The sequence below is a fragment of the Leptosomus discolor genome, unplaced genomic scaffold (genome assembly GCF_034619465.1).
Source record: "Leptosomus discolor isolate bLepDis1 unplaced genomic scaffold, bLepDis1.hap2 HAP2_SCAFFOLD_27, whole genome shotgun sequence".
NCBI lineage: Eukaryota > Metazoa > Chordata > Aves > Leptosomiformes > Leptosomidae > Leptosomus > Leptosomus discolor.
The window spans coordinates 4,272,028-4,286,501 of record NW_028237782.1 but is presented as its reverse complement, the minus strand read 5'-3'; positions in this window follow the sequence as shown (position 1 = coordinate 4,286,501).

Below are 14,474 nucleotides of genomic sequence, written 5' to 3'. Positions count from 1 at the left end.
TGCATCTTTTTGAGTCAGAGTTAAGCAGACGTGTATGCTTTTCAGTGATGCAGTTATTCCCTCTGCTTTGCCTGATGCCATGAAGCTGCCTGCTTAATCCAGCGCTTTTATAAACTGTATTTTTCAGCTCCACTTTGACACCACCAGTCATTATAATATGTTTTAAAGATGTATGCTGATTAATACAAGGTGTCTTGTTTGCAGCAACCTAGAACTTTGAATCTTATTCTCTAACTTAATCTCCTCATTAATTTTGAGGCTTAATTTTGGAATACAAATGACAGTGAGCAGGAGTGAGCCATGGAAGATGCCAGGCACTGCTTGCTGGCATAGGAAATGGTCTCCCGGTGGAAACCTTGAGCCATCTTGCAGGTTGCTGCTTAGACTCTGGTAGCCTGGTACCTGTCAGAGGAAGGGGAAAGAAGCACATCCTAACAGCTGGACATGTATCCTGGTGGTCTGTCATAGTCATCAAGATTCCAAGCCTAAACCTGGGAATGTGCCGAGAGCTGATGGGTTAAGCTGGTGGTTAGGATGGCATGCTGCCTTATGAATGGTGCCAGTGTTACAAGTACTTCTTTTATTATAGGAGTACTGAGAGTTCCCAGTTATGCTGGATGCTGCCCAGTAATTCATGGGGTAAAAAATAGTCCACGACCAAACCAGCTGACCACGATATTCAGCAAGACAGTCAATGGAAGGTGCTTTACTTGAGGGGATGTTATTAGCTGTATTCTGCATATAGGTGAACTGAGGTAGAGGAGGGATGAAGATTACTAGTGCAGGGAGGATGTCTCTGACAGAATGGTTGAAGCGATTCAGGCTACAACATGAAGCAGTTATGCCTGTAGTTTTTGAAGTGTCTGGCCTGGCATAAAAAAATAGGAAAACTGCTGTCTTGAAAATGAATCCGAAAGAAACATTTCCCATCCTTAATCCATTACACCTCTACATCCAGTCTGTACACTGCATTTTGGACTCCTTTGGAACCAAATCTTGCGGGTGATTGTTGTTAGTATGAAAGGATACTTTCTGTAATAAATTCCAAGACTGCTTCTTGCTGGAAAAGCCTGATGTGGCATCCTGTACACCACTGGCCAATCTCCTACTGACTTGGCCAGCAGGATCTCACCTGAGCCATTTTTACAAAGCACAGCATCTGGCATTGAGCAGAAGCTGGTTGATTGTTTTATTTTTTTAGCTAGTTTCCCAGTCCACTCTGGAAAAAGACCAGCCTATCAGAATCGGCAGAGGACAAGGGTATGTTAGGATGGGGCTTGGCAGAGAAAAAATGGGCAAAACATGCTGCCATGTGACCTACTTCTTGCCAGGAAAATTGATTCTCTCCCTTCCCAGAGCTCTCCCAGCTGGGATGCCAGGGAGAGGAATAACAATGGTTTTGGCATATAAATTGCAGTGAGCACTAGGATAAGCTGAGGAAGGACTGGCATCATTTGAAGCGTGCACGTTTGTCAGAGGAATAGAAACCATAATGTTCTTCCATCGCAGATCCAATGCATCCTTGCTACAAAATTGGCTGGCTCATGAACAAACTGCCCCCGACAGCCGTAACCTCTTACTTGTGAGTACGAAATGCACACGCATGCCGCCATTCAGTTTAAATATTAGAGAAATCTTTTGCTAAGGGCCGATTGCCAGAAGGGACAGAATTTGTGACATACTTGCTCTGGACTGAAACTCTTAAACAGTAAACACTTGTGCAGTAAACCTTTCTATGGGAGTCTTCTCTAAAAGAAGGCATTTTGCAGGTAATTGGGAAATGGAGAGTCAGCAGGAGGATGAGCAGATACCTGCTGCAAAAAAAAGCCTGCCACATTTTTCCTCTAAAAATTCCAAGTGTTCCCACGTGCTTGCCACCTGGCTGTCTGTGAAGGTCATCTGTTTGCAGGAAGACAACAGACTCTGTGGGAATCGGGTATGTGTTGGCTCCTCTCTGAGCTTCCCTATTTGCCAGTCCTTGTCAGACTACCATTTGCTGAGGTGAAATGTCAGTATCTGCAAAATTCAGTCATTAATGTTGCAGAAGTAGGAGCCCTGAACTGAGTCCTCTTTGAGGTCAGACACTGTGCTTCTGCTCTGCCCCAGCAATGGCAGGAAACCAATGACTCAATACTCTCAGGAGTTTCCTCACCAGAGGGAAGCAACACAGACTGACCTGTCAGTCTGTGCACAAAAAACAGAGACAGCTTTACTTTCAGCTTTTAGCTAGAGATAGTGCTTTCTTGCCAAGCGGAAAAGGTACAGTATGAGAAGTGGTTACACATCTGCAGGCAACACTAAATTTATTCTCACAGCCCAGTTTAAGAGTAAGTGGAGTGTAGATGGGATAGACCCAGGCATACTGAAACTCCAGGTGCTCGTACAACACCACAAATCACACATATCCATTCCTCCTACTGCGTGCTCTTCAGTCCTTCATTTCAGCTTCTATTCTCACTTCTTTGCTCCTTAGTTGCTTTCAGTACAGAGACCCTGAGGATCCTGCTTTATTCTCACTCCTCTTTTGGCAGTGGCAGAAGAGAGCGGTAGCGGAGAGATATAGTCTTAGTCTCGTCACGAGCACAATTTTGGCTGGCAGGAGTATGGAGGTTGCCAGTACCAGGACTGTCCAGCATCTTTCACAGCAAGCCTTTTAGACTCTTTTGATGGCAGAGAACAAGGCCTTTGATTACTTTACAGAATTTAAGGTATGTTTTTCAAGCTGTTGAGGAGAGAAGGGGGAAGGGAGAGGCAGACTTGACCTGGGAAGCAATGTACCACAGGAGATAAATGGCCCTGCTCCAGCCAGATAAAGCGCACAAAGTAACTATGTGAGAAGAAAAGATAGAAAGAGACATGGAAAACATATGTGGCCGGGGCTGGTGACAGCATTGTTCTCTGACACCTTGCTGAAAGCAGCATTCCCACAGGGAAAACATTTTCCACCCCAGTGGGTACCTATGAGAGAATACAGCAGTTGTGTCTCACTGCCTTTCTGGAAGGAAAGCATCTCTTCTTAGATTTTTTTTTTTCCCCTGTCAAAGCAGAGACAGCTTCCCTGCTGGCATTGATCCCTGCTGCCCTATTGGTTTATGAAGCTTTGCCAGCGTGAGAAGAGCTATGTCTGCCATTGGAAGTTACTGCGCAATAAGGTATGATACAAATTTGCTGTGCACTAATTAATCAGCATGCTTTGTGAAGAGTGAGACTGAGGAACTGATTCCATTCAAGGGTAGTCTTACTGCATGCCAAGAACCAGACTAGCCACACACTGCTGCCCAGTGAGAGTGGTCTTCTTCCTTTCCAGTCGCCACTCTCAGTGCCACTCTCAGTGCTACCAGTTCTTTCCTGCTCTGTCCGTTGCTGACTGAGCTTACTAGCCCGGAAGAGGGCAAATCCATTTCTTTTTTGCTTGGACTGGTTTTCTGTTGGGTTGAATGATTGAATTGCCTCATGAAGTGTTCTGATGAACCCAGAAATGGCATGACACAAACAGTGGGAGTGAGGATGGTAACAGGAGACTTGGTTTCCATCTTGGCCACAGTGTACCATTAGATTAGATCAACCATATCATCTCTCTTAACCCCATGAGTGTCTGTATAAGGAACAGGTGTAGCATATGCCGTATGCTGCACATTCATGACCTCCCTCACTCTGAATGAACTTCCTTTTAGATGGGAGTTCCTTCCTTCGAGAAGGGTGTGCTTTTCTGGTCAAATTGCAGAAGAGGATCTTTTTTTGATTACTCCTAGGTGCATTCACATTAAATTTCCGTCTTTTTCATTGTCTCCTCTGTGTTGTCATGTACTTCAAAGGGGATGGAGGAGAAAGGCTGCTATATTGTGTCTGTTCTTCAAAGGGATAAGATCCATTATCCTTTTCTCACTTGTGTTGGCAACCAGCCAGAGTCTTAGTCTCCTGAAAACACGGGCACTGTATGCGAGTTTTATGCTGGTCCCTAAAGGCCAAGGGAGTGTGTCCTTTAGAAGACTGCTCTTAACAAATCTGTAAGCAGAGGAGTCTGACTTTGTGGACAGTAATAGGGGCATCAGCAGAGGTAAAGCTCTATCAGTAAATGATATTATAACCCAGGAGATCTTTCCAGTTGCTCCAGTTTCTCAAGGCCTTGAACCTTAACATGCACTTTGCCAGTTTGAGCCCTAAAAGAGAAGGAAAAAAAAACTGGCCAGTTTTACGCCGGAACAGGAGAAGCGAGTTGCCTTGTGTGTGATGGCAGTAACCAATGAGGAAATGATCAGTATGTATCTTTTCACTGAAGAAAGAGGTTTTGCAGTCTTAGAGTATGGCTTTCCAAGTTGTCCCTGTCTTGCAGTCCCATCTTTCCACCTCACATGGTCTCTCTTTCTCTTGCCTGAGAGCATTGCTCTAAGTTCCTCCTTAATTCAAAGGCATTTTGATGACCAAAAAGGACACGGAAGATGTATATGGGCAAGGAGCACTTGGAATCCTTGAATCAATGTATTGTGTCTCATTGTTTTCATTACTGTCTCAATTTTGCTTTTCCAATTGGGAAGGAAGAGACAGAATGGAAAGGTAAAAATAAAATGTGTGTTGGGAAAGGGAGCTGTTGATCCCGTGGGTTACTCAGAGTGCACAGCTTTGCCCTAAACCTCATTGTTATCTGGGCCGCAGGCCAAATGTTTGGCTGAAAAAAATATGCATAGTTCCAAAACACTGTGATAATTTATGTCCTCTATTACAATACCACTGAGTAAGAGCATAATTCTTTTTAGTAAACATCTGATAGCATGATAAATACAGTCATCTTTTCAGAGAAGCTACCCTAGCTCCGGCCGTGGTATTTGTCAGAGCAAGCAAGAACAGCCAAACAATTTTGCATGTCTGGTTTTCTTCTTGAGCCTGTCTCCTCTTTAGGTCAAATCACATCTTACCCAGGAAGGTTTGGATGGATACCAAAAAATAACTCCTAATTTACCTTATGTAATGTCATTACCAAAATTCAGCATTTCTTAAAAACTGAAAGATCGAATCCAGGTTATGCTGGTTTTAGGTGTCTTTCCGCTCTTATACTTGCAATGCATTTAATCTCTCGAGCCTTACAGGCCTTTAGATGCAGCTGTCCAGGTGAAAAACAAGGGCAGTGACCCACGAGTTTTATAAAAACATGAAGGTAGAAGTTCTTAGTATGACAGTCCTCCGCTTCTTTCCTTCCCTTCAAAATATTTCAGAAGGGCAGAAACTATATTTGGCTTAAATTTTACTGAGGAGCTGCCTCCAAGTCCTATTTTCAAGCAATGAACGGATGTCCCTTCTTCACACAGGGTTGAAGTATAACGGTAGAATATCTCTCCTAGGTAGCAGAAAGACTGCTTTTTCTGCAGTCGAGTTTGCCAGATTGTTGCAGGTGACTGAAGAAAAGCTGGAGGTGATATCCCCTACCACTGAAACAGAAGAATCCTGAAAGGGACATCTGTCCACCACGTTTGATACCTACATGCTGATTCTCTTCTCATTCAGCTTTATACAGCCACAATTCCACTGAGCACATCGAATTAGTCTAGATTTACACCACAGATAAACAGAACCTGGATCAGATCTTTGGAACTAGACTGTTAACAGGCATAAGAACCCATGACTTTAAATCCTCTATATTACTGTGCTAAGCCTGTTTACCCTCTAGTTCAGTAGTCACAGCGAACGCAGTTGTAGTTTATGTCCTTAACAATTATGTTAGGAGGAGGAGGCAGCAAGATCTATGCTTCATCTCAGGACCAGCTTACAGTAACCTGAGTAAATGGGAGTCATTAGAGTTACTCCAGTTTTAATTACAGTGGTGCACCTGCACAGAGAACGTGGCCCATGCTGGAAGGAACAAACTAGCTTTGCTCAAATCCTTTTGCAACTAAAGGGAAGAACCACGAGAAAATCACAGGCAATTGCTGTATGCAGCATTGCCACAGACTTCTTAGGGGGAGCTCCATGGAGGTATGCTAGCATCTGTGTGCGTAGAGCCCCTTTGAGAAAAGACAGGCAGCTCAAGCATTTCTGGGTCCTATCCTATGAGAAGCCATGCGACAGACTGTGTAACAGGGCCATGCATGTGTATGCCAATGCCTTGCAGCAGGGAACAGTCAATGGCTGCATCCAGAGACAGGATGCCTTTCAGTTGGGCTCCTTCAAATTAAAGACCTACTTAAACGGCACGCCTTCTCTGGCTACTCCTCAGCACAGATGCAGTTAGGCCTGTGTCCCTTCAACTACACTGGCCTTTGGGCAATAATGCTGAGCACATAACTCACTACAGGCCATCACTCCTCTCTCCTCGGTTGGCCTGGGCTGTAACTGTAGAAAGTAAACATCTTCCAGATGTTTACACCAAGTGAACATTTAGATCAGATCCAGAGTGTTAAAAAATTCCCTCAGTGATTTATAGGGCTGGAGTGAGACCCTCATTCAATGTAGCCGGTCCTTTGCGGCTTTACCACTTCATGTATATTTAAGAAGTGACCCATTAAATCTCCAAAGAAAGCACCCCCAATATATTCTTGTTCTGTCACCATTTGCCATTGAAATACATCTTTCAGCATACTCTTTAAATGCATTCTGGCAAAATGATACTATAGTTACGCGTGCATTTTTAACACCACAGTGCTATTAAAATACCATGAAAAGCAGTTTACTATGCAGTGGACGTAATCCGTGAACACTCAAGACTAACAGAAAACTTTTTCTTTCCCAAATCTGAAGCTCAAATGCGCGTGTTAAAGGGAACCTCTGGATCATTCAGAACTTGCCAACTAATATTAGCTTATATTTATTTTTGGTGCTTTTTATGCCAGTGATTGAGTAATCACCTGTTTTATCACGTTCTATATATGCTAGCAAATAATTCGAAACAATGTAAAGCCAAATGCTTGGATATAAATTTGCTTACTGTGTTTACAGGAGTGGGTTCAATTGTTTGGATGAAGTTTAATTTGGATGATCTTGTGGCCTGTTTGATGTGCCAAATTTTCACTCTCAAACCACAGGGAAAACAATTTAGACCTTAGCACTAGAAATTGAACTATTGTACTCTAGTATTTTTGTACTAGAGCACTGGGTTGCTGTCAGAGATTTGAACCACTGGGAAAAAAAATTATGGCAATGGATCAGTGCAGATCTGCCAGAACAGCTACACAGGCTTTTACAAAAACACACACACACACATATAAAACCATTGGCATTGAGCTTTAGTGTGAAGTAAAGCTTGGAACATTTAATGGGTTATGTAATAAGGTGTTATTTCCTGTCCCCATCAAATAAGACAGACTTCTTTCTTTGCTTTTCCTTTTACCATCTTGTCAGGAATCTTAATAGACTTGTGGAAGCGTTTCTATTCTCTGCTTAGAAATGCAAATACAATGAACTTCCCTGGGCAATGCTGGAAAAATGATCATGCAACTGTTGTATACCCTAGCTGTTCTACTGGGCGCAGATCGGTTTTCAAAAGGATTGTTAATACTTGCACGAGTCACTCATAATGCTCTAATCCATAGTTCCTGTCCAGGACCAGGGAAGGCAGTGGACTTAGAGAGAAGGCAAAATGGGCATCTTGTAGCCTGTTGTACATTATCACTCCTGGTGGGGCACTAGATGGAAAGAACTCAAACTTGTTTATGGGAGCCTGTGGTGAGCATGTTGGACTGGCATTTATCTAAAGAAAAACTCAAGACTCCTCTATACATAAATTGAGCATATTTTGTTCTGGACTGAAACATTTTTGTTCTTTTCTTAGTTTGGTGCCTGGCCATACCATTTTTCAATGACAGTTTTCCAAGCAGAACCTTGCCTTAAGAGGGCTAAACTAGCTATTTGAGAGAGGGGCTATGGAATGCTGGTTTGCTTGTAGGGTAGATTAGATACTGTAGAAATGCCATAAGGCCCTTACAAGAAACATGTGATACTGCTACACAAATTGTTCAAACTATCACATTACTGTAGGCTGTTGTATTTGGACCATTGCTAACAGAATATTGACAGGGTTATCATAAGTCAGGTTTTCCTGGGTGTTTCCTCTTATCCTGCCAGGAGATTTTGCCAAATGAGGTTTTGAGGATTTTGTAGTTCTTGTCTAGGTTTCCCACATGCCAAATATCTTCAGTCAGGCTATCCTTCCTCTGGAAATCCTGGATGTAACCACTTATTCATCCTCCCCATGACATCCAGCCAAGCCGTGTTACCAGCTAATTTAGCTGGAACTTTGTGTTCTTTAAGGTTCTAAATCATGTCTGAAGGCATGCTAACTGGGACCTCTTTCTTGCTGAAAAAGAGCACCAGATACTGAGACAGAAAGAGGGAAGGACAGCTGAACATCAAATGCCTAGTGTGCCTTGGGCATCAAAACCTCTTAGGTAAAATTAAGCTCTGAGAATCTGTGTGTCATCTTTCCATCTTTGAATCATATCATTTGGTTTGGGTTTCACTTATGGTATTTACTTACAATACTATCTGTTTTGAGAGGCTTTTGAAGACTAATGTATTCCCATGCTTTGTCCAGCTGCAAGAGCTCAAAAGCAGGAGATTTCAAACAGGAACAGAAAGGGGGGTGTGGTTTTAGAGTACTGAAGTACGAAGCCAATTCCTCATCTGTGGCAGTGCAGACAGACAGAGAGAGTGAAAGTTGCACTTAAATTTGCTGCGAGGTTAGGAAGTATCTGAATTGTTTGTATCCTAACTTGTACTGTAAATTGTTCTAAATGCATGAATGAGAGGCAGTTTTGAATATACTAGGCTTTTATGATTATCCTGTGGTTGCTGAGTCTGGAAACAACAAAAGAATTTGATTTTCTTTGCTCTGATAGATCCTGCTGAGAGTGGGTTGAAACTTTTCTTTCGAAACACTTTTTGTCAGAAAACTGAACTTTCAACTAGATTAATATTCTGTGAAAAAATATAAGCTTTCCTTAGTAATTAAAAATATTATAAAAATGGAAATCTTTACCATAGGAGGAGGAATATTTTCCAAAGATTTACAGTATTAGTAGCATTAGCTGATAGCTGTGAGCTGTGAACTTTAATATTCACATATACACACACATATATATTATTATGAGGTAGGGTTGTATATGTTAAGAAATTACCTATGAGCAAGTGGTATTGACTTCCGTTACTTTTGCTGTAGGGTTTTACACATCCTGACTTAAACACTCTGCAACCTGGAGATGGGGTTAAAAGTCAAGGGAGAATGTCTCCAGCTTTCTCTGCTCATTCTAGATTTACAGGCTCAGCTATTAAGAGAACGATTGTTGACCACTGTTAAATGATGACTCTTTTTTGTAAGAAAGCACTCATTATCTTGTAAGACATTGGCATTTTTCTACAGCAGTGTTTCAATGCTGTAAAATAGATCCCACAAAAGAGCTCGAGGTAAGAGAAGGGGAGAGCAAGGAAAAGCAATGATTACAGTGGTACTGGAAAAAAGGAAGGGATAAGTTGGTATGTAAAGTTATCGGTAGCTTAGATAAACGGGTTATTACATACAAATACACACACATACCCATGTCCACAGAGGAGCGTAAGCTTGTACATACAAAAATTATCAAATGCAAAAAGCTTTAAATGACAGTGTGCATCTTTGTCCTGCTTCACTGCTGGAGGGTTCTGACACAGACCTGCAGGGTTTATCTCTGTAGTGTTCTGGCAAACATCCAGGAGTCTAGGCATGCTTGTAAACATGTGTGTAAGTCAATGAGTTTTGCCTGTGAATGCAGTGTTCCTGACAGAAAGAGGCAATGATTCTGTAACATGGTAAATCCTGTATGGTACCAAAAAGCGCTGAACGTAAAGTGCTGAACACACATAGACTAACTGATGGTCTAAATTTGCTTAAAATATATTCCAGATTTCCTTTTCCTATGAGGCTTTATGCACGAGGTACTGCGTGGCACTGCACTAGGCAATAAAGAATAAACCATTGTGACTCTGGCTAATTTGACAGAAATGTGTATCTCATCCTCTATGCACACACACTGGATCTGCTGAGTGCTTTGGCAGCTTAGTATTAATGCCCATCAAATTGCAGCCCACAGGGGGAAACTCTTCAGCATATGGGTGAGCATGGTGGGTGTGGGTCCAAGTTTGTATGCGTGAAGGGACACGTCAGCCTTCAACTTGCATGTCTAAAGGTGCATGCGTGTGCATTTCTGTCTCCGTTCTGCCAGAATCACTCTCCTCTCCCTTTGCCTCAGAGCCCCCCCCGGAAAAGATAAGCTGTGCTTGCTTTGGCATCGTCACGTAAGCAACCCTAGAAACAGCAAACACTCACCCCTCCTCTCCTCACTCTCTCTTTCCCGTTCCTCCCCGACACCCATCTCCGACTCCTTCCTCTCCCTTCCCCGCACCGGTGCGGCGACCCGCTTCAGGCCGTCCCCCTCCTGCGGCCCCGCCCGCAGCCCACCGCGCCCGGCCCTCTCAGCCCCGGGCAGCTGTGAGCAAGCCCGTGCCACCGCCCCTACTCCCGCCCTCTTACGCCGTTGCCTCCTGAAATTACACCTCCTCCGCAGAAGGAGCACAGGTGCTCCGCTCTCGCGCGTGCGCCGTCTGTGGCCCCCCCCCTTCGCACCGAGAGCGCGGGCCGTGGTCCGCCGGCGATGGGGGCCGGCCAGCGCGGGGGCCTGGCTTAGAGCCTCCGGGTGGCAGAGGGCGCCCGCCGCGAGGGGGAGAGACGGCGGCGGGAGGGGAGGCGGCCGGGCGTCCGCCGCTAGCAGCTCCTGAGCCGCCCGACGGGCCACGCTGCGCAGCCTGCGGCCCGCGGAGGCCACGGCCGGCGAGATGGAGGATGCGCACAGCCGGGAGGCGCAGACTGTCTGCGAGGCCCTGGGCCGCTACGAGGACACGCTGCGGGGCACAGTCCGGGAGATCCACGGCGACATCCAGGTGTTCAAGCAAGGGGTGGGCCGGCAGGTAGAGGAGGTGCTGCGCCTCGCCAGCCCCCTGGCGCGCTCCGTCTCCGAGCTGCAGCAGGAGAACCGGCGCCTGCGGGCGCAGCTGGAGCGCCTGTCCCGGCAGGTGGAGGCCCTCGGCCGGTCGGCGGGGCTGCCGCAAGAGTGGGCGGATGAGGCGGCGGGGAGCTCTTCGGGGCAGAGTTCGGCCGGCGGCGGGTTCTCCAGCCATGCCAAGCTAACGGTCACTGGCCGGAGCCACGTAAGTGCTGGCCGCGGCCAGGGAGGCGGCGGGAGGGAGGGCCGAGAGGGAGCGTGAGCGGGTGTTTCGCGGGTGTTGCCAGGCGCTGCGCTGGCATGGGGGAGCGTTTAGGGACACGGGGCTCGTTTTTTGCAGTGCAGGGTCAACGGGCTTTTGGGAGGTGCTGTGATAAATGGTCTTGGCCCTGATACCGCCTGGAGGTGTTCCTGATTGTAGCACTGCTTGGTCAAACCGGGATCTTGGTTAGAGTGGTAGCAACCTATCAGTTCAGTGTGGTTAGAAGTAAGAAGAGAAGCGGCGGCCGTCTCAGCTATCAACATACATATGTATGCGAATATCTGTGTATCCTTTCTGGACTCGATTCAGGGGGATCTGTGTGCCAGCAATGCTGTTTGGCAGCTGGCAAGCTCACAAAGGAGAACAGCTCAGCATATAGCAGGGAGTAACATGTTTTCCTAAGACAATGATTTAGTATCCTGCAGTGAGACTGTTTTGTTGCACAACCACTGACCTGCACTGCTGCAGCTCATCCCCGAGAGGTGGGCCTCATGCAAGCTGTCATGGTTTCCATGACCTAAACTACCACAAACACACACGTTCCCCCCAGCCTTGTTACTCAGTGTATGGAAACCCTAGTTAGTGGAAAGCTCATCTGGAACCGAGATGTTTTGTGTAATATTTTTTCTATGTGTCCAGCTCTATGGAAAGAATTGAGAGCTCCTGTACAATCCTTGACACCAGGAGGTGGCAGCCAGGCAGTACACATGATTTAGTCGCATAAAACTGCAGTACTGGAGACTTGCTTTTCACAGATGATGGCCTATTTCATGTAATCTTCAGTAAGCCATGTGTTAGGGTGTCTTTAAGACTGTTGGAGCATGAAAAGCTGGTCTGTAGTCTGTCCAGGCTTTGGAGATGGAAAAGAAAAGCTTGAAAATGAAATTCAGTCCCTTAAATTGGTGGGAGCGAACAGAGTCTGTATTGTATTCCAACCCTTTTCATTCCTGCTGATTCAAGAATGGGGGCATAGGGCTTCCTACAGCTGGGCGAGTGAAAAGGTAAAGCTGCTGCTTGATGCATTGTTCCAACATAGTGGTGGCAATTGCTGCCTTTTCCCCCATGTGACAAAGGTGTTCAGTACACATGCAGCTTTCAGATCCGTTGCTTTTTGTTTCGTGGAGCCATCCACGCTTGTTTGTATTGCAAGGAGCAGAAGTGAGCCAAGTGACATGGAAGGGACAAGGGGGTGTGGTCCCTCACACCATCTCACCTGTTCCATCACCACTGCTTACATTGTAGTGTGTACTTCACGTTCTGTGAAAAGTCTTGCATTGAGGTTATGGCAATATCTAGCTTTAGGTATTGGTCTGTGCTAAAGCACAGAGTGTGCTTTTGTTTGAATTGGAGCCTTCCCGCTTTGCTTTAAGGGTTCAGGGAAGATCATTTGAGTAATGGTAGTTCTTCAGTGCCCTTGCAACCATTTTCCCTGGACAGTTGCACAACTTCCCAAGTTAGCATAGCTGACCGAGAAGGAATTTCAGTACTGAGAACTACGGGAGACGCAGCCAGATCTACACACACCAAATACATGCAGTGAAAACATGATTTTGTGGGTAAGGCTCTGAGGTGGCTGTGCTCAAATGGCTAAAGAGCAAGCCTTGGTCTAGTCACCCAGATTCTCTATAATGAAGAAAGTGTTCCCTCAGTTGCTTGTGATTTCTGGTTATGTGACCAAAGCACTTGAAACAGGGTACCGTATGTGTATGTTTTCAGATAAACGAGTACCTGTGATAAAATTAGTGACACTTACTAGCCTTAGTAAATACTTCTATAAGTATGAGATATGAAGAACCAATAATACTGACCTGGAAATAGTAGCGAATCAAGATATGCTATTTTGCTCTTAAAAAGATTTATTGGTTGAGTTCTTTTTTTTACTGTGTGCTCAATGCAGTGTTTACCCCAACAAAACGCTGGGTTCTGTTGCTTTCAACTTTTCTAGCAAAATACTTGGGGTAAGAGTTAAGACTGTCTTGCAGATTGGATACTGGAGAGTCTGAGCATCTTCAGTGTTTGAACCATTATTTTCTAATATTGCTAGATTATTTTTCAAGGTAATTTGATTGAAAAAAGTAAAGCCAGGGAGTTCCAAACATAGCTCAGAAGTAAGGACACAAAGCTTTTAATTCTAATCTTCAGTCAGTCTCTGCTATGCTGTCCTTGAATCTGGTATACCACAGTTTAAGTGCTGATTTAGATGTAATTTTAAATGGCTATTAGCAAACAGGAAAGACTAAAAATACCGTAAGGGTGTTCTATTTTTATGCTGTCAGAAGAGTTTCTGTACGATGTGGACAGTCTGCTGGACAGACTGCTGCAGAGAACCTGCCCGCAGTGGTCAGGACAGCAGAGAGATGAGTAGTAGGTTATGACCACATGGGAAGATCTAAACAAATATTACTCGTTGGTATCTCTCTGTGGTGACCTGATGGCACCCAACAGTCAGCCTTGGAGTAACTGCATGAGACATAATGACCTAGGGTATACAGGCAGGGAGATTAACTGTTCCAGCAATCACCTGGCGTTGTATACTATGATTCTAAACCATCTCGACTCTTCAACTTCCTATGATAAAGGAAATCTGTTAGTTCCATTTCCTTCTTACTGTTCTCTTGCACTTCCTGCAAGTGTCCTTTTGGAAGGGTGGCATTCATTCCAAGCTTGCCTTGATACTTATCTGGATTATTTTTTGTTGTGTGGTTTGTTTTGTTTTAATTCAGTGTGACGTAGCTGTGGGCACCTGCTGAAACTGCCAAGGTAGAATTGTTCCCTGCTGTCCACTTTTATCCAGTGTTGCTTCAAAAAAGGTTCTGTGAAAACTGCTTCTACTGTTCTTTTTCAGTGATTACTTCATCTGCAAAAGCTTTCCTAATAAGCTCGTGGTGTTCAAGGCTTTTTCTTCAAGCTGCAGGGTCAGTTACAGATAGAGAATTCTGGTGTTATCTGAGGGACAATGGCTTTCCAATAGAAGAATTAAGGGGTAAGTGTGGTGCAGTTCTTGCTGGTGTCTAGGAGCCTTGTTTGCATTTCCTCAGACATTTCATCATTCCCCATTTCTGATGCATCAGTGATCTCTTTATATGAAAGGAACAGTGTCAAATCTTGCCTTGCAGAAGTCAGTGGTGCTTTTGCTGTTCACCGAAGTGAAGCATCAATTTCATCCAGTATGTAACAAGAGAGGGAGGTACTTCTCACAGATAAACAGCATTTCTAGATCCAATTATTTTTATTGTAACCCTTTTGATAAT